Source organism: Lepisosteus platostomus, chromosome 2, assembly GCF_059453375.1.
Source record: "Lepisosteus platostomus isolate fLepPlt1 chromosome 2, fLepPlt1.hap1, whole genome shotgun sequence".
NCBI classification, from domain to species: Eukaryota; Metazoa; Chordata; class Actinopteri; order Semionotiformes; family Lepisosteidae; genus Lepisosteus; species Lepisosteus platostomus.
The window spans coordinates 50391934-50417160 of NC_142612.1; positions in this window are offsets into that span (position 1 = coordinate 50391934).

Genomic DNA, 25227 nt, shown 5'->3' on the forward strand with positions numbered 1-25227 from the left:
CTGCCCCACCACATTACCTGCCTCATCCCAACTCATGTTTAGAGTTCTTTAGCTCCAAAATTGACAACACCAGGCATCATATTCTCTCCACAATCCATGTCACTTCCACAACTCCTCCCTGCTTGTTGAACTTTACTGGTTCTCTTCTTTCTAACTTCTCTCTTCTTGACTCTGAATTCATCAGTAACCTGTTTGCCCGGATCATGTTCATTGGTGCCCACGCCTGTCCCCCCAGATGACACTTTTTATTTATAAGATAAACGCAAGATAAACAACGTTTTTTTTAAACCCCTCCACAAATTTTCTCACATGCACATATTCTCCAATATCATCACAACAAAACCATAAAGTTTGTTTCCAACGTTATGACACTATTATGCAATAAACCAATAAATGAATGAACTAGCAGAATCCCAATAAAAACACCCAGCCACCCGGCCAGGACAACATATCAATATCATACATTTTTACCAACAAAACCGCAAAAGCAAAAACCAATATATATATATATATCCCATGTTTTTACCTTATTCTGAAGCATGATATATATTTCCAAAATAACCCAGACTAGTTTATCTCCAGACCTGGAGACTCTTGAATGTTATTTACTTCATAGTAAATGTTTGAAGAACGACTGCTAGAAATAGGGTGATCTGATTGGTAAAAACCGCTGTCATTCATTGTATTTTCAACCATTCAGAGCCCTTAGGGGCTAAGACTTCCTCCAGAAGCCTCATGCTGCATTCCGCCTGCCTTTTAGCTGTCAATCATTGACTCAGAAGGGGTAATCAATCAGTTTTTTATCAGTGCTCCTTTTTTTCAAACCAGAAGGCAACTCTGAGGGTTTTTTTCCATTGCATAACATAACAGCTGATTAAGGCTCTCTAGCAGTGTCTAAAGGTTTTTCTAGCAATTGCAATGGTTATTATTCTTATTTTCAATATTTTTATGATTTTTTATTATACAGATGTAGCCATTCAAAGTACGCGGCACAGACACGTACCACGGGTAATTTGCTACGGCCTTCCGCATCGTGACGCAAAATACTGCGGTACGTGATTGGTTGACCGACAGGGGCACTCGTGGTGGGTTAAGTCTGTCGTAGAAAGATTTAAATGTCTTTACTGTGCCCATTTTAGTATTGAATATTTATATGGAATTTTACCGCTGAAGGTAAATCTTAGTAGCTTAGCATAAAAAGAATAGGAGCATACTGTAACGCGTGTGAAGGCCATAAATGATATTCATTTTGGAACATAAACATACAGTATATGGCTGGTCTCGGTACTTTAAAGAAAAAATACACACCAGTATTCCATTTCTCCCTAAACATTTTAAGCATCGAAGTCTTTAACTAACGAGATACCGGAGTCAACAAGCATACTTTTAGAATTTGATTAAAAGGGAATATAATATGGAATCGCGTATCTAAAGAAATTAATAACGATATACTGTAATTATATTCATGTACTGCAACACAAGAATAGTACACACTGTACATTGTCTGTTGATAATGTTTCTGTAGGGCTTTTTCAACACTCCTCACTCCTCCTCCAGCATTTTATTAAAAACACGTTTGCGTTTGTTTGGGAGCTATATTATGTATTTTTCATATGTAAGATATAATGATGTGTTCCTGCTTACACATCACACGACTTTAAAAGCTAGAAAAATTGGTTTCGATTCACATTATCATATTCACATATCACACACACCCCACCCCCCTCTCTCTCTCGCTTGCCCTCCACCCTGTGTTTTGTCTGTTTAGGGCAAGCGAGAGAGAGAGTGTGCTGTCCTTTGACAAAACAAGGCTCGCCAGATAATGTGAATCGAAACCTGTTTTTCTAGCTTTAAAAGTCATGCGATGTGTAAGCAGGAACACATCATTATATCTTACATATGAAAAATACATAATATAGCTCCCAAACAAACGCAAACGTGTTTTTAATAAAATGCTTTTATTCACTCATAATCTGACAATTTCAGGAAGACTAAGGAAGGACTAAGGAAATTTTCATCTGTTGTTGAAGCTCTGTGAGCTCGGTGACTTTGAGACCACTTGTTATCCCAAGTTGTTTGAATTGCCACAATTCAAATAGAGAAAAAAGAGCTGACTGACAAGATTTAAGATGTGGCTGTCCATGTTGGATTAAAAAAAAACACGTTGTCCAACATTAGTTGCATTGCTTGAAAAATAATTTTATTTCGAGAGACTGAAGTAATTCAAGTGTTTTTTTAACTTCCTGAAAAACAAGTAAAAATTTAACAATATGTGCAAAAGTTTTATGATATGTCGCTGTTGTGAATGTCTGTGGAGTGTATCTTATTTGCCTGTCCTGGCTGTGCTCTCTCGCTCGCCCTCCCCCTCCTCTCTCTCAATTCATCATGACAGATGGGTACAATCAGTGTTGGGTATTTACTTTGTAATCTGTGGTCCTTTTAACTGTTTTTACATCTACTGTGTTGCTTTGAGATGCCACTTTTAACGGTGATATGTAAAATAAAGTTTTTTTTTTATTTTTATAGAGAAACATGATCAGATTTTCCCTGGTTCAGAAAAAAAGATCTAAAGTATACTAGTTTGTCACTCTTCTCATTCACCTTGTAAAGCCGCCAGGAGGAGCAAATAAAGCTTAACCTCTCATGTACAACATTTGAGCTTTTAAATTTAAACTGTGTATTACAGCATGTTAATCATCAGTCATTAAAAAGTTGGTATATTTTATGAAAGCAAGATTGCTCAGTTGGACAAAAGTACACAACCTACCTTTATCAGAAATATTTTAATTATACAGAAATATTTAATGCATCAAAGCCTTTACCGAAGATATTACTAATAGTATTAATAATGAATGACTTTGAAGCTGTAAACTCAAAGAATTACGCTGGTCCACATTCTTTCTAACCGTCATTTTAAACGAAAAGACTTTTATTTTTTTCTTTGATAAACACCACAGCATTTCGTTGAGGACAGGACATTAGCTAGCTAATACGATAAAGGAATGAATTTTTTTGCTCATTTCTTTATTACATTTGTACAAGCACTTGGAATCTGTCCAAGCCCTACTTCGTCAGGCATTTTCTTTTACTGTAACGGACATAAAAACTCCCTTGCTTTTAACAGAGCGTTTCATAATTTCTAACTACAAAAATTATTTAAACTGCGACACTTATCATTCAACCAGAGCTCAAAATATCACAAGGATCCTCAAGAGCACAGCAAAGACTACTTGTATCAGATACATGAAAATCCAAGCTTTTTTATCTACGCTTTCTTTTCCATATACCAGGGATTATGGTACCACTTCAGAAGGGTGTCAGCCAGTCAGATTCCAGGAATTGGTACTTTAAAGAAAAAATACACACCAGTATTCCATTTCTCCCTAAACATTTTAAGCATCGAAGTATTTAACTAACGTGAAATAGCGTGTGAAAAAGTGGTAGTTTTAAGCTTTTCTGCTAATATAATATGGAATCGTGTATCTAAAGAAATTAATAACGATATAATTATATTCGTGTACTGCGACAGGGCTGTGTAGGGCTGTTTCACGTTGGCTCATATGACTTCCCCTGTAGCCTGCTGGTCTACATGCTGGGCTAGTAACCCAAAGGATGTGTGTTCAAATCCAGCTGGCGCTGTGACTTTTCTTTTAACAAACATTTCTTTGAAAAAATAGAATAGCAATATTATGGACAATTAATTGACTTTTTATATTTCTAAATATCACAACATGATCGAATTTAAGTCCTTTTTAATAACAATGAATAGTCACCTCTTTCCTTCTGACAACTGCTTCTGCTTCCTGCTTCTATCGTGTGTGTGTGGGGGGGGCGATCCCTTTAGATCTCCCTTCAGATTTAAAAGGTTATTAATCATATCTTCGGTGTAGCATCTTCCCAGTGTAGCTGATCTTTTGCTACCTGGGTAAACTATCACAAAGCTTTAGAGAACTTAACATTTCTATTATCAACAAATTGTAAATATGACGTTTACATTGGCATTATTAATTTTTCACTTGAGTGTATGGAGGATTGTCAGCTGTCACTGAGAGTAGACCCCCCCTCTTAGGCTGCGCAAACGATCTTTTAAATTTTTATAGAGAAATGGAGGCTGTACAGTATGCGTTACAATATAAACATTTATATTGATTTAAATCGCGTTTTGATTTAAATCGCAAACGCGTGTTTAATTATATGTGTTTTTATCAACATAGCTTTCTCCCCGTTTAGATTTATTTTTCTTGGGATTTTGGGATCAAACGTGGAAAGATTAGATTGTAATCGTTTTTATTTTTTAAATACATTTTAGAAAAGTGTAATCTATACTAAAAAGCTGTACACTACATGCTATATAGATACATACTGTATGTTTATATATTTAGATATTTAGATCCGGCGTGGCACCGAGAGAGGGAGGAGGCAGGGAGCTCAGTTCTGCTGCCTGGGGCGCTTAATACATCAATCGCATCTGCATTTATAACTTAGTTTTTAAAATTAGTCAAGCAATATGAAGCATCTCTTTTTACTTTTAAGTCCCTTAATTATCATTAAGCACAGCTTTCTCACCACTTAGACTACTTTTTGATACCATCCTTAGACAAAGCGAAGACTTGTTGTACTTTCTGACATACAAGTGGAAAGATTACAGATTTTAATCGTCTTTAATTTTGTTACGTTACACATTTTAGAAACGTTTCATCTATACAAACACCACAAAACTATTCTCGATTGTATTTCTGAATGTTATGTTACACTTAGTTCACTGTTTTAAATACATCTAATTAAGAAAGTTAGGTGTTAATATAAACTAGAAGCAATCAATAATATTGAATTTAACACTGCAATAAGTTGTTGCACTTTCCCCCGCATCTTGTAAAAATATATTTTAATTGTTCAAATATACATAAAATCTGACTATCAAATAATAAGTTAAATACAAAACTAAAGAAAAAATAGGGTAAAATATAATTAAAAATATTTTGCTAACAATGTTAACTTTTTATAAATAATAAAATGTATTAACCAAGGGGTAGGATGGCACAGTTGTTAGTATGCTTTTTGTTTTGTTTATTTTTCATAAATACAACAGTAGTACCTGATGTCTCAGTGGCTTTCAAAATTAAATGATGCATTTAATACCCCACCCGTTTTGAATGGCTGCATCTGTACTATTTACTGAGTGATTTTAATAATGATAATGATCATAATGGATCTGCATTTGTAGCAGGTAGCATCACTACACAATACAAATGCAGACCCATTATAAGAAAATTAGATTCTAAACTGCTGTATATGAGAGGTCAAGCTTTATTGGCTCCTCCTGGCGGTTTTACAAGGTGATTCCGTATACTTTCCGTCATGACGTCAAATCACGCGATACACCAAGTGATACTGCGTTTTGATGCGACACGCCCACCATAATATCCATATACCATAATATCTGGTATACGGAAAATAAAGCGTAGATAAAAAAGCTTGGATTCTCATCTATCTGATACAAGTATCTTTTAATACAGTATTTGCTGTGCTCTTGAGGATCCTTGTGATATTTTGAGCTCTGGTTGAATGATAAGTGTCGCAGTTTAAATAATTTTCGTAGTTAGAAATTATGAAATGCTCTGTTAAAAGCAAGGGATTTTTATGTATTTTTTCTTTAAAGTACCAAGACCAGCCATATACTGTATGTTTATGTTCCAAAATTAATATCATTTATGGCCTTTACATGCATTACAGTATGCTCCTATTCTTTTTATGCTCACCTACTAAGATTTCCCTTCAGTGGTAAAATTCCATATAAATATTCAATACTAAAACAGGCACAGTAAAGACATTTAAATCTTTCTACGACTGACCAACACACGACGAGTGCCCCTGTTGGTCAACCAATCAAGTATTCAAGTATTCTGTGTCATCGCGGGAGGACGTAGCCAATTACGCGCGGTACGTGTCTGTGCTGTGCACTTTGAATGGCTGCATCTGTATATCTCTAAGCTATAGCCCTTAAATCCTAGCTTTGTTGAAGTTGAGGCAAATACAGTAGGGTACAGACTGAGAAATTTGATACCCTGAAAAGAACTGAAAAAAAAACAATCTGAGGGACTACTTCAGATTTTTCATAGAGTAAGATTACAAAAATTAATAAAAAGTAGATGGATAATGGAGATGTTTCTGCACTTGAAAAATCCTGAGATTGTGTGGGAACAAAACATGTTAATTATCATTGGAGTGAGAAACTTCTGTCTCAATAAATTGTCTGCAAAATAGACTGAATAGTATATTTTGTCATTTTTTTGCTGTTTACTGTATAGTAGCTGGTGCCTTTCATTGATTTACAATAATTGGATTACAAAGGATGCAGTCTTTAGTTAAACTATTTCGCACATTTCATTGTTTAAAGCTTTTATTGGTGTTCCACAAAATCAAATAAAAAAAATATTTGACACTATTGTAGATTGTTATTGTTTGAACAATTAAAACTCACCAAATAGAACTTTGATTCTAACACTTGAAAAAAAAACAAGCAAACAGACCTAATGTGTTGCATAACTTGTAATTATAAATTAAAAAATTAATGTAGGTCCTGGGTTGTTGTAGAAAGCCATAGTTCACAAATTAACATACTGCATTATCATTCTGGTTTATCATTTGCATCAGTGAAAAAAAGGCACACTGTCTGGAATGTGACAAGAGATAAATTCACAGAAGTGTTTCTGGTATCTTTGATTACTGATAAATGAAGCACACAATACAGTTTATGGATATTGGAAACAAGCAAATGCAACAATTAACATCTCCTCAACATATCAATTCCTTGTCCCATCCCCAGCATATTGTTACGCCACGCCCCTTGAGGACTCGTTTACCCCAGGCTATTCAATGCTGCTTCACACTCTCTCCTGTGCTCATTATTAGTTTTTTTTTTTCCTGGCAAGAGCAACTTCGATTTTCGCTTTAACTTACTACTTGGTTTTTGGCTTCATGACCCTGGTTTGTTCTCCAACTACGTCTCCTGGCTTTGGTTTTGGTATTTTGGTTCTCGTTCTGGTTTTGACTCTCGGCTTGCTCGCGGCTTACGGCTCCGCTTCTGGTTTTTGTACTTTTGCACTGGCTTGTTTACCTTCGGCTTTCGGACCTCGGATTGTTATATCGACTACACCTCTGGAGATCGCCCTGGTTTTCTGCATAGGGTCCTCACTACTATTTCCTAACACATACAATGCAAAGTTCATATTGAGGGTGGGGACAGAGCCAGCTAATTAAGAGAAATTGTAATACATTTCAGCAGGATTTCTGGGTTAGGCCTCTCTCTACTTTGAAATCTCTGTTCCCCCTCTTTTCCTCTAGTTCTGCTTACTTATTTTACTTAGTCTTTGGTAACTTGAACACTACAAGAGCAGTGACACAGTGACATACTTTTATGTATTAATTTATCTACTTTCACATATGACTTTACTTTTTTCATTTATTGCATTCATTTTTAAAGAGATTAGTTTAATTGTATTGTTTGAAGAATCTTTTGCATTTTTGCATATACTGTACATTCATCATCATTTTGTTTTCTATATTGTATGTTGTCAAAAAGCAATACTGCAGTGATGTGAAATTTGCATGGACACTGCACATACTGTATGCTGTACTGTGTATTCTGAGACATGAATGCAGCTGTTTTGCAACTGTATGAAATATTATGCATTTTTGAACTTATTAAATATAGTATATTCAGTGCTATTAGGGGAAAAAAAGATTACTTCCTTCATCATACTAGACACAACCCTACATATTGTTTGTGCATCAGATTCCCTATATAATTTGTCATACAGATCCACAGGTTGAGTTAAAACACTTGAAGTGGCTGCTTTGAAGTAGAAGGCTGTAGAATAATCATTTTCAGTGATTGCAGCTGATGTCCTGCAGAGATCCTCTTTCACGTTTTTGTCAAGTTCCCTTTCTAACACTGAATATTCACAAAAAGAAATGAAATGAATTACTTTTTTGGCAGCCTGCAAGAGGTCTGGATTTAGAAGGTTATGTGGACTGTATGGTGCCATTAGAAGTAAGACTCATTGGTCCATTACCACAGGATAATTTTCTTTAGTGACAACAACTGCAAAAAGTCACTGGGTGTGCAAAGAATGCATCAGATGTCTCAGTAGCTTGAACTAAAAAAAGCAAAATCATTGCATGGTCAATGCCTTCTCCATCGACGAAACTACAGGAAGGAAAAATATATTTGATTTTTTTTTTCTCTGCACTACTCCTGCAAAACTTAAAACTAATGAATATGATGGTGTTGAACAGGAGAAGGATAATCAGGATGTTACCAGCAACATAGTAGAAGTTCTGCTTTCCTGTTGTGTCAGTTGTTACTTTGGATTCTGTCATTATAGGAAATATTATGTTAACCAGCAGCTACAGTGATAATGAAATGGTCGTGTCATAGTGCCTCTCTGTATCTGTATATTTTCTTGCATTCTGTTGCAAAAATGACCTGCCTCATTTTTAGTGACTGAGGTTGTTTGAGCTTGGGATTTAGATAATCATATCCCACTCCGAAAAAAGAGCTGCTGGTCATTTGTCCGGTGTCATGAGTATTTTTTTGTAAAACTAGTGTTAATAGTTTATAAGAGTAACTCTAACATAGTGAAATAAAGTAATTTTGTTCAGTCAGCAGTGTGGAGCTGTGGTTAGGGTTCTTCCATTTACTTGTTCAGATCCCAGTTGATGTATTGCTGTTACAACACTGAACAAGGCACATCCCCCAAAATTGCTCTAGTAAAATATTTAGCTGTATATATGGGGGAAAATGTTATTTGCTTTGGATAAAAGCATCAGCCAACTGAATAAGTGACTAATTTATGTATCAAATGTTGTATTGTATTATAAAATAATGCTAGGACATGCCAAAGCAGAAAGTTTCAGTAAAAGACAATAAACTATGTAGTATTTAGTGTAGGACCACAGGAACTTTCAAGAATATTTACCCTGATAAACTTTGATAAGGATGATGAAGAACCTTTGTTAGCAAGAGACATTCTGTTCATGGGAAGAAGAGATGAGCTCTTACAGAATTGAGTTATTGTGCACCTTTTCTAAGACATACCCAGGAGTCATTTTAACATTCTTATTAGAAAAGAATATTGCATTTCCCCCATCAATGTGTTACAGATAGGTGACCCCTCAAAACAGGAATTATTTTTTGCTTTTTCGGACTATACCACTTAGCAATAATTAAGTATGCTAGGACTCTATCTCTCTGCCACAGGTTCTGTTTACCTCCCAGAATCATCAGTGCATGCACAAACCATCAACAGATACTACTATTGTTTAAGTGCCCTTTTTATTTTCGAAAGATCCCAACATTCATCATTACCGAAAAGCACACCATCTGCAAAACAAAAATTAAATCCAAGGGGCACACTTGATTCCAGAGGATCAACAGCCCATTTAGGTAAAGGAAAGTGCACCAGAAAGTCCTTATTGTCCTATGCAGCATGATTATATCAATTTATAATGTACAAAAAAGAAACAGTAGTTTCTGTTGGTACTGAGAACAGCTTCAAAGAAGTAGAATGCAACCCAGTCCAATTCCCCCAGTCCCTTCAATGACCAGACAGTATTGGTAAGTTTTCCCACACTACTACACTGTGTTCCACTCAGTTCCACAGTCTTTTCAATATCAGTTCTTCTGGCTCCCTGCTGTTCCTTGCCCTCAAGGAGATCAAAGTCCCAGCACAGTACCTCAGTTCTGTTGATAATGTCTATTTTGGTCTCCAGTTCCCGGATCAATTGTTCTTCTCTCTTGCAGTCTTGCAGAGAGCGGCTTCGCATTCTCTGTGTGTCTTGTGTCGAGGGGCTCATAAGAGGAAGAAAGAGCATCCATGTTTTCCAGCTCAGATTTTTTTATCGCTTTCATTACCCAATCACCCTTAGAGGGGCTTTTCCAGTGTTTCTGTCAAGGCGGGTGTATCTAGTTTTAGTTTAATTATCAGGTGTGTAGAAGCTTTGTGAATTTATTGGCACAATATTTAGTTGTAACAGTAAATTGCGTGAGTCTACTTTGGCTATTAGGAATCATTCGGCAGAATAAGGAGTCTTCACAAGGATATACAACACATAGATCACATTTATCGATACATAAAAACAACGTATACATTAAAATATTCAAAATATCAACCTTTAAAAAAAGATAAAGAAAAACATGGATACTACAGTTAGTATACCATTGGTAACACTAAAGTCCTTTCATTAAAACAATCAACATTCAGGCACTCTTAACTACAAATTAAATAAATTAAATGTATATTTACATGTATCAATATATCAATTTTATTCTCGTGTGGGTGAATATTGAATTATACCCTTCTACAAATGTGGAACTCCCAAATAGAAGGATGAGGAACAGCTGACTGGGTCTGTCACACTGCTGTCCAACCCATGCTCTTCTGGCTCAGTGCCACTCCAATCCTTAAGCAGCTTGAGGTATTGGGGAGAGAGAGAAGGATCCTGCTGAAACCTTGCACTGACATCAATTCCCTCAAATGGATTGTCCGGGTCAGCACTGAGCTGACCTGGGGACAAAGTCTGTGCACAGGGTGATGAGTTCGAGTCAACAGGTGGTGCATTTGAGTCACACAAAAAGTGGCTACTGCTGAATATTCAGGCGTGTCGACAAAAAGTCCAACCATATTGCTCCTGTGATCAAAAGGATGCATGGTGTTTGTTGCTGGTCATGTGGTCTTGCTGCAGGCTAGACCTCAGGAAGAATTCTTTACGTAGGGTTTGCCCTTAAGCTCAGCACTCATACTTATATACTTAAAGGTGATGCACTGCTTTTTAACAGGGGAAAATACTGTAAGTGATTGGTCAAGAAGCTATCAGGTGGGGTGGGTACCCACACCCTGCAATTTCCTGATTGGTTGGTCATCATGTTGGATGGTTGACCATGTCCTGTGACATTTAGGGTTATCTTCAGATGTGCCTATGTCACTCTGCCAGACATTGAGGCATCAGCAGTGAACATCCATCTTAAAGGAATATTGATAATGGATCTGAAAGATCCTTATCTAAAAGATAAGCTCATCTCCTTCACTTGCTCATAAGCACTGGCTACTGTGCCTGACCACAGTGAGGGACCTCTTTTGCTACAACAGGCTGTTTGGTCCAGGCACACAAAGATTTTTTAGAAATACTTAATTTAATTTTAAGTGAAATAATAGGCCTTGTTCCGATAAGAGGAAGCTTGGATCATTTCCAGCTCCCACTTCTGCCCAACGTCTTATCCAAACAGGCTCAGCAACCCCTCACACATCCCTGTGCCAATACCTAAGGTGTGGTAATTGCATTCATTTTTTGTTAATTCTTTTCTTCCCCACTGTCTCTATTTGAAGACTTTGAAGTTGACTACTTTGCAGCAAAATATAGAGACAGGAGAAGGACAGACGTGCACACATACATTGACACAATCCTTGTCACAACTAAAATCGCAGCCTGTTCCTCTAACAGAGTGATATGCAAATGTATTTAAATTTTAAAATAATTATTTATTTTGTATAATTTTACTGCTGCTTTCTTACATTGCATACCTCTTTGTATATGGGAGTATACAATGATTGTGCTTTGCGTTGAATAGTTGAATAGTGTATCATAACAGTAGAGTGAAATAATGTCGTAATCGAGAACATCTTAAAAAAAAAGGTCTGAAAGTCCAACCAACAATATCTAACCCTGCTCAGTTCTCTGTGTTCAGGACAGCAAATAACAGTTATAACTCATGGGTATTTTTTTAATTACCTGCAATTTTTTTAAGTGAATTTTTAATATGTGTCCTGTGTTGAGGGAGTGGAATGCGACAGTTCACACTCTCAGATCATTTGTTTTATGTGCAATAGCTTTAGGGCAGATAAACAATAAAACAACAAAAAATAAGGATTTGAAAAAACTGTTTATCTTAAAAAGGTGCAATGCTGTGAAACCATTTTCCCCAAAGAATGAGCTTTGTGGTTTCTTTTTATTAAATATAATCAGAGAAAAAGCAAGCAAGCAAGAGTATGTTGTGGGCGTAGAACACACAGTTTGAATGGTTTCTTAATGGCACATAATTAAAGTTCTGAGCACCTTTCAATAAGCAGGGATATGACCTTGAAATAATTAACTGTTTATTATACCTCTTTACCACCACAAAGCTCCTCTGATAGACTAAGCCATGGGCACTTGAGAAACAGGTGGCAAGGAAATCAATTCATTCTGGGAAGATTTGTAAATGGGTTTTTGTTTCCCTAGCTGATGCACACCCAGTGAAAACCAACACTGTATTAAAACCAAAACAACATGCAAGGAATACATTTGTGATGCAATGCCTCAGAGGCTGCGATGATTGCTCTATTGTCAGAAGAGACGCTAATGCAGAGTGAACATTCAGGGATGAACTGGCTTCCAGTCTGGGGTGACTAATGAGGTCTTGAGATGAGTATCTTTTATATCTCAGAAAGAAATGCAATTACTTCACCCTCAGTGTTTGTAAGATTTGTAACTGAAAACCTTTATTATTCCACTCTCTCCCAAAACACAATTTTCCCTTAATCTGAGAGTTAAAAAGGGGGGACCATTAATGGACAGATGTGTCCCTAATGGGGCCCAGGCTGGCTGAAGAAACAAAAACTGCCTAGGCACACAACAGATCAAAGGCCTGTAATTGGACAAGGAAGAAAAAATGTAATAATAGTAACATTGTTTGGGGTTACCAAAATTGCAATAAAACAAAAGGACAGTTACACAGTTGTACCAGAATCATTATTTAACATAGACAATATTATATATTCAATATAAGCAGTATATATTTTAAAATATGCTTTACACTATTAAATAATGTTTGAAAAGACACCCTGAAACATGAGAAAAATACTACACTTAAAAAAGAATAATTAAATAGTTGTTAATAATTATAATAATAATAATAATAATAATAATAATAATAATAATAATAGTAATAATAATAATAATAATAATTTAGTTCGCTGCCTCAATTTTTAAAATGAAACAAATTATATGCATTCTATCAAAGTAATTAATTTCATTTTCTCCAGAAAGAACTGCAAGTCTTTCTTGCAGAAAGTCTGCAAAAAAGAGGTGGTTGGTTGGCCATCTAGCTTGTAAAATGTATCAGTATATGTTTTAAATTTGAATAAATTTGAAATTAGATTCTGATAGGTTGTCAAGCATTTGCAACAGCTACTACAACTCCACTGTGTGTAATTTTCATGGGCCAAAAGTGATATGGACTGTCACCTGTCTAAATAATAATTAATAAAGAGATGGGTGTTCATAGCTAAATATGATAGATATGCACTTTCAACTAAGCTTAAAGAACTACAATCTTCTTTTCAACCCTTTTCTCTATTCCTTCATGCATTCTGATATGTGGAAGCAGTGTTAATTTAGTCACTAGTTATGCATACTACTAGTCATGCACTTTTAATATAGTCTATAGTGTTACTCTGAGTAGTGTCCGAGTCAAAGGAAAATGTGTTGAATTTCAGGAAAAAACCTTTAGGAATTATATTGTAATGCCAGCATCTGTAAAGGAATAGAAGGTGGTTAGAAAGCCTGGTCTTGGAACAGATTGCTGTGAAGAGATAGAATGGCAGTTTGGTGAGAGAAGGGGCAAGTAGCCCAGGGAGAAAAAAGAAAAAGATTTAGCAGAAGGCATACTGGGTCGCAGCAGAAGTGGGTTGAAGATGTTAAATAGGTAGAGCACCCCAAGAAGGCTCCATAGCCTTGTGTCTATTTTCGTTTCAGCAAGGTATAAACCTTTATTTGTTCCTTTCCAGTCACATGCTGATGCAAAGACAATATGCAGGATCTGTGAGGAGCAATGGTATGTTTAAAACTGAGTGGACAACAATAAGGCTATTTATTATCACTATGCTCATACAGTATTTTGTATATTTTTATTTTGCTAGGAGGTGAATTTAGACTATATGTTTTTTTAATTATTATTTAAAATTATTTTAATTTTGTCCTGCAAATATGACCATGCTGTCGAATTAGAATCACCTGCTACCTTAATTGACATGGCATGATGAGAAGCCCATGGAGAACGAACACAGAAAGAACGTGTTCATTCCACACAGAAAGCCACTGAGCCTGGAGGCGAGTTCCAGTTCCTGGAGCTGTGAGGCAGCTGCTCTACATTTCACACTCCACTGTTTCACAAGAAAACCCTTTGCAAAACCGAACAGGTACATATGTTAGCAAACATTACATTTCCATGTTCAGTTTTCAAAGATGAGATGTGGTGGTGCTGTGGATAACTCTTAAGGTATAATAGCAACTTCAAGCAATAATTGCCTCTATTAATTAACATGGGATGGATCCAAAATTGTGACCCCAGCGTTCTAATTCTCACACCAGTCAAGCCTCACAAAATTAAATATTTTGTTTTGTGAGGAAAGCTGTATTTCATACCAAACATTTAGACACCAGAGTAAGATTTGGTGGTGCATCTAGTATTTTTATACTTGTGATGATGATACCAGATATTACTCAAATACTGGCAAAAAATAAATTCTGAAAAAATAGTCTATGTTTTTTTTCAACCAGAATTGATAAGTGAAACAATACATCCTTAAAAATACTGCAGAAAGAGTAGTGAAAAATATTGCAAAAGTGTTCACATTACTCCTATTCCTCTCTAGTGGCACTGGTTTATTGTGGAATTTCAAATTCCTTTTAACATGATTTAATCCTTTTAGGGCTTGAATGGCATTGAGTAAGTAAATATGAATTATTAAGACTACAAGCCTTGATCTGGATCTTTATAGATTGCAGGATGTGGATTTATTGGTGATTACTAAACTACTCAAAAAGATAAAAGACGAAGAAGATTTCACTGTTCAGGCCTAAAAAGGTGGAATTCTTATGCCGGTCAGAAGATGGTGGTATGTTTAAAATAAATTCTTTACAGATTTTTTCCTTCCATCTGCCATCCAGCCATTTGTCATAGTAACGTTACCACTCACCTGCAAGTGTGGGCATGTCACATTCTTTTCAGATCATCACTCACAGCCATGATCACCCAAATTTCAGTGTTCTTCTATGTGACCTGTGGGTGGAAGTTTTTCAACAGTCCTAGGGCTGTCAGAAACTGTATATCCAGATCTGCCATCCCTAGATTTCTTTTTCCACAGGCATAAGTCACATCGCTTCCAAAACTAGACCTAAAACCCTGAGCTCTATTCTATGATCACTTCATTATAAGTCTTTTTTTAGGTCCTTTTTAGGAGAGCTTTGAGATTTTTCATGGCCACCTCATATATTACATACATCTAGTTTCCTTGCATAGATTATGTATATTGTAACGCTTACGGCCGACAGGCGCTGTGTAAGAGCCGGCGTACCAGAGCGGGTGACGTCACCGCCCTTCCCTGTGATAGCAGGACCACAGCTACTGGGCTGTGGAGAGATCTCTCTTTGGCTCACGGGGCTAGGTCGCTGCAGAGAGACGCGGAAGTCCTGGGTTCGAGCCTCCAGTCGGGGAGGGGCCGACCTAATGCGGCAAGGGCGCCCGCCTGAGCCCCGTTGCGTTACATTGGTGTCAGAAGCGGGGCGGGATAGCCCTTCGCCGGGGACGGCGATTTAAGCGGGGGAGAGTGTAACGCTTACGGCCGACAGGCGCTGTGTAAGAGCCGGCGTACCAGAGCGGGTGACGTCACCGCCCTTCCCTGTGATAGCAGGACCACAGCTACTGGGCTGTGGAGAGATCTCTCTTTGGCTCACGGGGCTAGGTCGCTGCAGAGAGACGCGGAAGTCCCGGGTTCGAGCCCCGGACGGTGCAGGGGCCGACCAGATGCGGCAAGGGCGCCCGCCTGAGCCCCCGTTGCGTTACAATATTGTATATTAGCTGTCTCTTCAGTAGTGTTTAAGCTTGAAGGCGAGAATATTTTTGTTGCTTTCACTCCAATGAATCAACTCTGTGAAGCTGGCCCCCCTACAGACAGCAGAGACGCTGAAAACCACCTCATTCTTTGGAGCTACATTTGTGCCGGTTTGTACCATTGAAAGTAGTTTTCTGCTGCTTTCGTTTCTATAATATAGTGTCCTGTTTTATCAGGATCGTGATGTCACTCACCCCCCCTACTACATCGTAGGGAAACCAAACCGGTCTCATTCGAGGTCAAAGTCACCGTGCATGGTCACGTGATCACCCAAGAAACAAGGCACTATATCTCGGGAACGAAAGCAACACAAATGCTACTTTCAATGGTACCGACACAAACGCATCACTAACGAATTAGATCAGTAGGGGGGCTGAATGATGTCAGAACCCCAAAGATGAAGGTGCCATATCTCGGGAAAGTAAGAAGCTGGGAAGTTACTTTCAATGGCACAAATCGGCACAAATGTAGCACTAACGAATGAGACCAGTCCGGTTCCCCTATGATGTTGTAGGGTGGCTGGGCAAGTTCACCCCCTGAAAAAGAAGATATTGTATCTCAGGAACAAAGCCAGATGGGAAGTTACTTTCAATGGCACACACCGGCACAAATGTACAGATGCAGCCATTCAAAGTGCACGGCACAGACACGTACTGCGTACTGCGGCAATACCGCGGTACGTGATTGGTTGACCGACAGGGGCACTCCTGGTGTGTTGGTCAGTCGTAGAAAGATTTAAATGTCTTTACTGTGCCCATTTTAGTATTGAATATTTATATGGAATTTTACCACTGAAGGGAAATCTTAGTAGCTGAGCATAAAAAGAATAGGAGCATAACTCGTGTGAAGGCCACAGACTATATTAATTTTGGAACATAAACATGCAGTACTACAGTGTATGGGTGGTCTTGGTACTTTAAAGAAAAAATACACACCAGTATTCCATTTCTAACCTAAACATTTTAAGCATCGAAGTCTTTAACTAACATGTGAAATAGCGTGTATAAAAAATGGTAGTTTTAAGCTTCTCTGCTAATATAATATGGAATCGCGTATCTCAAGAAATTAATAATGATATAATTATATTCATATACTGCAACACAGTAATACAATATAGTCACTCGTTGCTACACAACGCAGAAACACAGCCACAGGTAACTAGCAAAGAGAGGACATTAGGTAGCCAATATGATAAAGGAATAAATGATTTTTTTATTTCTTTTGCACATTTATTTGAACATTTCAATCAATTGTACAAGCACTTGGAAACTGTCCAATAACTAGTTCATCTGCATTTTCTTTCTGTGTCTTCTAGGATATAATGCCGGCGATTTGTGTTAAAATTGGGTTTCCAATAATGCCGTAGCAAACTCTTGTTTTTATGTCCACTATAACGGACAATCTCCCTTGCTTTTAACCAAGCGTTTCATAATTTCCTAAAATGGAAATGCGACAGAATTCTGGGGTATTCCTATACTAGAGAATACAGTACGGCTTCAGAATGGTGATTGGCTGACACCATCTGACACCCCTCTGATTGGAGAAAAAAAAAAACTTGCTGATCTGTTTTACATAGCAGGAAGACAACAGCATATGCTGTTTCTATTCGAAACGTGTATTTTAAAAGTTTAATTAGGAAGTAAAAACCTTACGGCGTACACAGATTTCTAATCTGATCAGGAGGAAGAAAAATCACCCGTGTATCATGCATAAAAAGTGGTTATTAACTATCTAAACCTGTTTTAGTTATTTTATTTTTATTTCGATGAAGAGTTCCCGTCACCCCCATTTCCATTTAAATCGCAAACCCGTGTTTAATTAAATATTTTTATTGATTCACAATCTGGCAATGCAACGTAAATCGTTATCTTTGTCTTCTGCATAATAATGTTCACCTCTCTGTCCAGCAAATTAATAATAAACTTTATATTCGTCGTTTCCGCTTTAAAGGTACCCCCGTTAAGGAAGAATTTGACCTCGGAACGTTTACCCAGTTTAATATTGTATTTCATTGCACTTTGACAGATTGTCTTTAAATCAATTGTTGTCAGAATCTCCCCACCTCCAAACAAGAACAAAATTGCAAAGATTTTATTAACTGGCTGTTTCAGTAACTTAAAGTATATATTTAAAGTAATTATTTAACAATACAGATGCAGCCATACAAAGTGCGTGGTACACACACGTACCGGAGGTAATTGGCTACGGCGTCGCATGATTGGTTGACCGACAGGGGCACTCGTGGTCCGTTGGTCTGTCGTAGAAAGATTTACAGTAAACGTCTTTACTGTGCCAGTTGTAGTATTGAATATTCATATGGAATTTTACCACTGAAGGGAAATCTTAGTACCTGAGCATAAAAAGAAGAGGAGCATATTGTAACGCGTGTGAAGGCCATAAACGATATTAATTTTGGAACTTAAACATACAGTATATGGCTGGTCTCGGTACTTTAAAGAAAACATACACACCAGTATTCCATTTCTCCCTAAACATTTTAAGCATCGAAGTCTTTAACAAACGTGATACCGGAGTCAACAAGCATACTTTTTAGAATTTGATTAAAAGGGAATATAATATGGAATCGCGTATCTAAAGAAATTAATAACGATAGAATTATATTCATGTACCGCAACACAACAATAGTACACGCTGTACATTGTCTGTTGATAATGTTTCTGTAGTGCTTTTTCAGCACTCTGCATGTGACCTTGCCGGTGGGGCTGTGAGTTAGGTTCCTGACTCCCATGTCACATGGTCTGTGATCAAATCCCACTGTGGAGCCATGACTTCTTTTTTTAACAAACATTTCTTTGAAAAAATGAAACGTTTCCCTTGGTCAGAGATTAAATAAAACCTCACTTGCACCAAACAAATTTATATTTCTAAATATCACAACATGATCGAATTTAAGTCATTTTAATAACAATGAATAGTCACCTAGGCGTTACAATATAAACATTTATATTGATTTAAATCACGTTTTGATTTAAATCGCAAACGCGGGTTTAAATATATGTGTTTTTTGATTCACAATCAGACAAATGCAACATAAATTGATATCTTTGTCTTCTAAGTATCTTAATAAACTTTCAGCATAGCTTTCTCCCCGTTTAGATTTATTTTTCTTGGGATCTTGGGATCAAACGTGGAAAGATTTTATTGTAATCGTTTTTTTTTTTAAATACATTGCGGAGTTAAAGCAAGTTAAAGCCTTGATTTTATATATCACCTTTAAAAGTGGAATCTCAAAGCAAAGTAAATACCCAACACCGATTGTATCCCTCTGTCATGCTAATAAAGCACCTTGAATTGAATTGAATTGAGGGATAGACATGCAAATAAGATACACTCCACAGACATTCACAACAGTGACATATCATAAAACATTTACACATATAGTTAAGTTATTACTTGGTTTTCAAAGTGCAATGAAATACAATATTGTTGTTGTTGCTGTTATTGTTGTTTTTATCCTGTAAAGCGTTTTGAGAAGCCACCTTTAAAGGCGATATATAAAAGCGCTGAATCTTATGGAATGTGTTCCGCCGGGGATCTAAGCCCAGCGTCTAACCCCTCTGATTGGAGAAAAAAGACGTGCTGGTTTGCTATACTGTACATACTGTACCAGGAAGATGATCTCTTTCTATTCGAAACGTGTATTTTAAAAGTTTAAGAAATAAAAACCTTACAGCGTACACAGATTTCTAAACTGATCAGGATCGTTATCTTTGTCTTATCCATAATAATGTTCACTGCTCTGTCCAGCAAATTAATAATAAACTTTATTTTATACAGCGTTTTAAACGAATAAGTAATTAGATTGCTCATAAACCTAATCACTTTTTCTACATAAACACAGCGTGATTGCTCTCTGAAAATGCTTTTCCTTTTTATTTAGGCTCATATTTCAACTATAGATCGTACACTAATTACTAGCAGTAAATACTAATGTTATGCTCCCTCTAAATTTTATATTTCTAAATATCACAACATGATTGAATTTAAGTATTTTTAATAACAATGAATAGTCACCTATGCATTACAAAATAAACATTTATATTGATTTGAATCACGTTTTGATTTATATCATAAACGCATGTTTAAATATATGTGTTTAAAGGCGAAATATAAAAGTGCTGATTCTTATGGAATGTGTTCTGCCGGGGATTCAAAAAATGTATTTTTTAATCGCGTATCTAAGGAAAATAGCAGTATAACTTTGTTCATGCACAAACAGTGGCATGTTACATTATTAATTTGGGTGTCTCCTCTTGCCAGAAAGCTCTAAATCACATTTTGAGTGTGGGTTTTGACTTTTTCTAAATTGCAACCCATAAATAAAGCTGATACAGTTTAGATTTTAAACTGTATTACAGCAGCACAATGGACAATGCAACGTAAATTGCAAATATGCACTTGGAATTTGTCCAAGCCCTACTTTGTCATGCATTTTCTTTTACTGCAACGGACATAAAAACTCTCTTGCTTTTAACAGAGCGTTTCATAATTTCTAACTACGAAAATTATTTAAACTGCGACACTTATCATTCATTCCATTCCATTCCATTATCAGTCTTCCATTTCTCCCTAAACATTTTAAGCATGAAAGTTTTATGAAACGGTACGCAAATATGCGATTGCTGTATAGACTGAATTTTAATTTTAAAAAATTATTTAACACGAAAATTAAGCTGGAAATCTCGCCCCCTTCTACTTTGAAAATACCTGTGAAACTGGTTTAATTCATCACAGCCAGCACTCCCACAGAGAGGGGGGTTGTACTCGTTAATGTCTTAGCCAGAACACATCATTATATCTCATTTTGTATTTCTTTAAAAAAATTGTTTGCCCAGCCACTATTGCTGTTATTGTTTTTATCCTGTAAAGCGCTTTGGGGAGCACAGCTTTCTCACCACTTAGATTACTTTTTGATACCATCCTTACACAAAGCAGAAACTTCTTGTATTTTCCGATGACATACAAGTGGAAAGATTACAGATTTTAATCAGCTTTTTTCTGAACCAGGGAAAATCTGATCATGTTTCTCTATAACAATAATAAAAAACTTTATTTTACATATCACCTTTAAAAGTGGCATCTCAAAGCAATACAGTAGATGTAAACTACAGATTACAAAGTAAATACCCAGACAAACGCAAACGCGTTTTTAATAAAATGCTTTTATTCATTCAGCAGAGAGAGAGCGTAAAACCTGGGCGTAACAGCTGTTCCTTTTTCTGATCACTCGCTCTCTGGATAAATGTCTCGCCTGTCCTGTTCTTTGTTTTCTTTGTTCTTTGTTTTCCTAATTTGCCGATTATGCCTGTGTAGCGGCAATGCTTGTTAATAAGACAGAACTAAATGTTGCTGTGATTTCCCAAATGAGGCCTCATCTCTCCCTTTATCTCTGTGGTGCAGCCACAGAGAAACTATTCATGCAGGCTGATTTAAAGATGTTTTCTTTTGATAAGGGACAGCTCCCAAAGGGAGATGCACTTAGCTAAGCCTGGCTATCATGATCAATGGTCATCCATTGGCTCCTATCTGTCTAGGGAGTGCCAGATGGACCTTGATCAACCAATCAGGACTGGTAGGGCTGAGTAACCCACGTAGGACTCTGATGCCCATGGAACTTTCAGCCAATGAACGAGCTGAAGTTCCTCCAGGTAAAAACAGGCAACACAGAGGGCCTGAGGGAATTCTGTGTTCTTTTCTAAAGGGAATTCAAAGGAGAATTCCAGGGCAGGACGGCCCAGGAGCAGAAGGCTCCCAAGGACAGGACATTCTCGAAGCGCGCCTCCTGACTATCCTGAGACTCAGCCCGGACAACCACGGAACGACCAGTGTGTCCGAGTGCCAGAACTTTCCTCTGTTCTAAGAGTCTAGAGCGGAGGTTGCCAGAGAGTAACCAGAGGATCCACCCGAGGTTAGCACCAGCAGCAGGCATCGTGAACAGGTCGGAACTGTGGACCGCTGAATCACTATTCAGTACTAGCGCTTCATCAGGAATGAACTGGTCCTCTTCCTGACCTGCTGGGATCCACAGTCATCTTTTCTCCAGTGCACAAACAAAGGTTTTTACTTTTTAAACTTTTAAAATACACGTTTCGAATAGAAAGAAATCATCTTCCTGGTACAGTATGTACAGTATAGCAAACCAGCACGTCTTTTTTCTCCAATCAGAGGGGTTAGACGCTGGGCTTAGATCCCCGGCGGAACACATTCCATAAGATTCAGCGCTTTTATATATCGCCTTTAAAGGTGGCTTCTCAAAACGCTTTACAGGATAAAAACAACAATAACAGCAACAACAACAATATTGTATTTCATTGCACTTTGAAAACCAAGTAATAACTTAACTATATGTGTAAATGTTTTATGATATGTCACTGTTTTGAATGTCTGTGGAGTGTATCTTATTTGCATGTCTATCCCTCAATTCAATTCAATTCAAGGTGCTTTATTAGCATGACAGAGGGGTACAATCAGTGTTGGGTATTTACTTTGCTTTGAGATTCCACTTTTAAAGGTGATATATAAAATCAAGGCTTTAACTTGCTTTAACTCCGCAATGTATTTAAAAAATAAAAACGATTACAATCTAATCTGTCCACGTTTGATCCCAAGATCCCAAGAAAAATAAATCTAAACGGGGAGAAAGCTATGCTGAAAGTTTATTAAGATACTTAGAAGACAAAGATATCAATTTATGTTGCATTTGTCTGATTGTGAATCTAAAAACACATATATTTAAACCCGCGTTTGCGATTTAAATCAAAACGCGATTTAAATCAATATAAATGTTTATATTGTAACGTCTAGGTGACTATTCATTGTTATTAAAATGACTTAAATTCGATAATGTTGTGATATTTAGAAATATTAATTTGTTTGGTGCGAGTGAGGTTTTATTTAATCTCTGACCAAGGGAAACGTTTCATTTTTTCAAAGAAATGTTTGTTAAAAAAAAAGTCATGGTTCCACAGTGGGATTCGATCACAGACCATGTGACATGGGAGTCAGGAATCTAACCCACAGCACCACCAGCAAGGTCACATGCAGAGTGCTGAAAAAGCACTACAGAAACATTATCAACAGACAATGTACAGCGTGTACTATTCTTGTGTTGCGGTACATGAATATAATTCTATCGTTATTAATTTCTTTAGATACGCGATTCCATATTATATTCCCTTTTAATCAAATTCTAAAAGTATGCTTGTTGACTCCGGTATCACGTTAGTTAAAGAATTCGATGCTTTAAATGTTTAGGGAGAAATGGAATACTGGTGTGTATGTTTTCTTTAAAGTACCGAGACCAGCCATATACTGTATGTTTAAGTTCCAAAAATCATTTATGGCCTTCACACGCGTTGCAGTATGCTCCTATTCTTTTTATGCTCAGGCACTAAGATTTCCCTTCAGTGGTAAAATTCCATATAAATATTCAATACTTAAACGGGCACAGTTAAGACATTAAATATACATATACATACTGTATACAGTACAGTTTGCATACAGTAATATGTTTATGTTCCTAAATCAATCTCTTTTATGAGCATGTGAAAGGCATGGTGAATCGATTCTCAAAAAATACTGTACTTTGCATGATTGGAAACAAATGCGTGATTGCAAAATGCTGTGGTGTTACTTTTACAAAGACGGTCAATGAAAAAAAGAATGTGGACCAGGGCAATACTTTGAGTTTACACTTACAGCTTGTCCAAGGTCATTCATTATTAATACTATTAGTAATATCTTCGTTAAAGACTTTGATGGTGACAGCTCAAACATGAGAGGTTGAGCTTTATTAGCTCCACCTTGCGGAAATTCCGGATACTATTATTTTGCTTGCGGTATTATAGGAGAATTTACGGTAACTAGCGGTATGTACTGGTAACTCGCGGTAGACGGCGTACAGCGCACCGTAAAATAATGCGGTATCGCCCACGCATTTTGAATGGCTGCATCTGTATATGTAAATGTTTTAAGATATGTTCATGTTGTGAATGTCTGTAGATTGTATCTTATTTTTAGGTTTTGTTTTGTTTTACATTTATTTTATAAGGGAATCTTGATTAAAATACTTTTATTTTTTCACAATCTGGCAATGCCAGACAGAATTCACATTCGCTGCAGCCAAATGGCCTTGCAGATCAGAAAATCAAGGAACAAAACAATTATCACGCCTGGCTCCTCAATGGAATCGCTTTAACATGCTAATGCATTGGTGTAACACTCTGTGTCTACGGTACATTGTGAACAAACCGGTTTCACAGGTATTTTCAACACCAGCCACTGTTGTTTCATCGGTTGTTATCCTATAAAGCTGTTTGAGAAGCCATCTTTAAAGGCGCAATATGAAATAAAGTTTTTTATTATTATTATTATTATTTTTATTAATATTGATCATATTTTTCCTTCCAGAGCTTGACAGGTGCATTCTCTTGTAAAATAAGAAGTAAAGCTTTGGGCTTATTAGTGCTCCACTTACAGCAACCCAATGTAAATACATTTTGTCTCCAAATCCACCACCACTTATATGAATCATAGCCCTGCCAAATGATGCAACTTCCGCTGCGATGGTTGTGTGCAGGAATTATTCAGTATGGCATCTCCATGTTCAAGTAAACACTGCTCTGTGTGCAAATGCAAATGCATTTAAAAAAAGTTTTTTTTTAAAAAAAGCCACCTTTAAAGGCGCTATATAAAATAAAGTTTATTATTGTTATTAATATTGATGATATTCTTCCTCCCAGGACTTGAATATTTTTTGTTGTTATTGTTGTTATCCTGAAAAGCGCTTTGAGAAGCATACTGTCCAGCATATTGTATTTCATTGCACTTTGACAGAACGTCTTATAATCACTTTTTGTTAGAATATCGCCCAAGAGGATACTTTCCCCAAGAGAATATAAAGGATATCCCCCAAGAGGTATCCAGGTAACAGTGAAACGGGCCTACAGTCTGGGGAGATTGCCCATTTTCCATGTAAATAGTTCCCTGGTTCCGCACCCCTTGGTTTCTCTCTCTCTCTCTCTCTCTCTCTCTCTCTCTCTCTCTCTCTCTCTCTCTCTCTCTCTCTCTCTCTCTCTGTCTCTGTCTCTTTCGGGCCCGCGCTCTTGGAGGGCTTGTCTTGTGTCTCTCTCTCATCTGGGTGCGGGAGTGCTGCTGGCGGGTGGTGACAGAGAAGAAATAAAGCGCTGTTTTTAACTCCACAAGTTTGAGTCTCTGTGTTCGTCCTCAACGAAACCAAATTCATTACATTGGTGTCAGAAGCGGGAGGATGGAC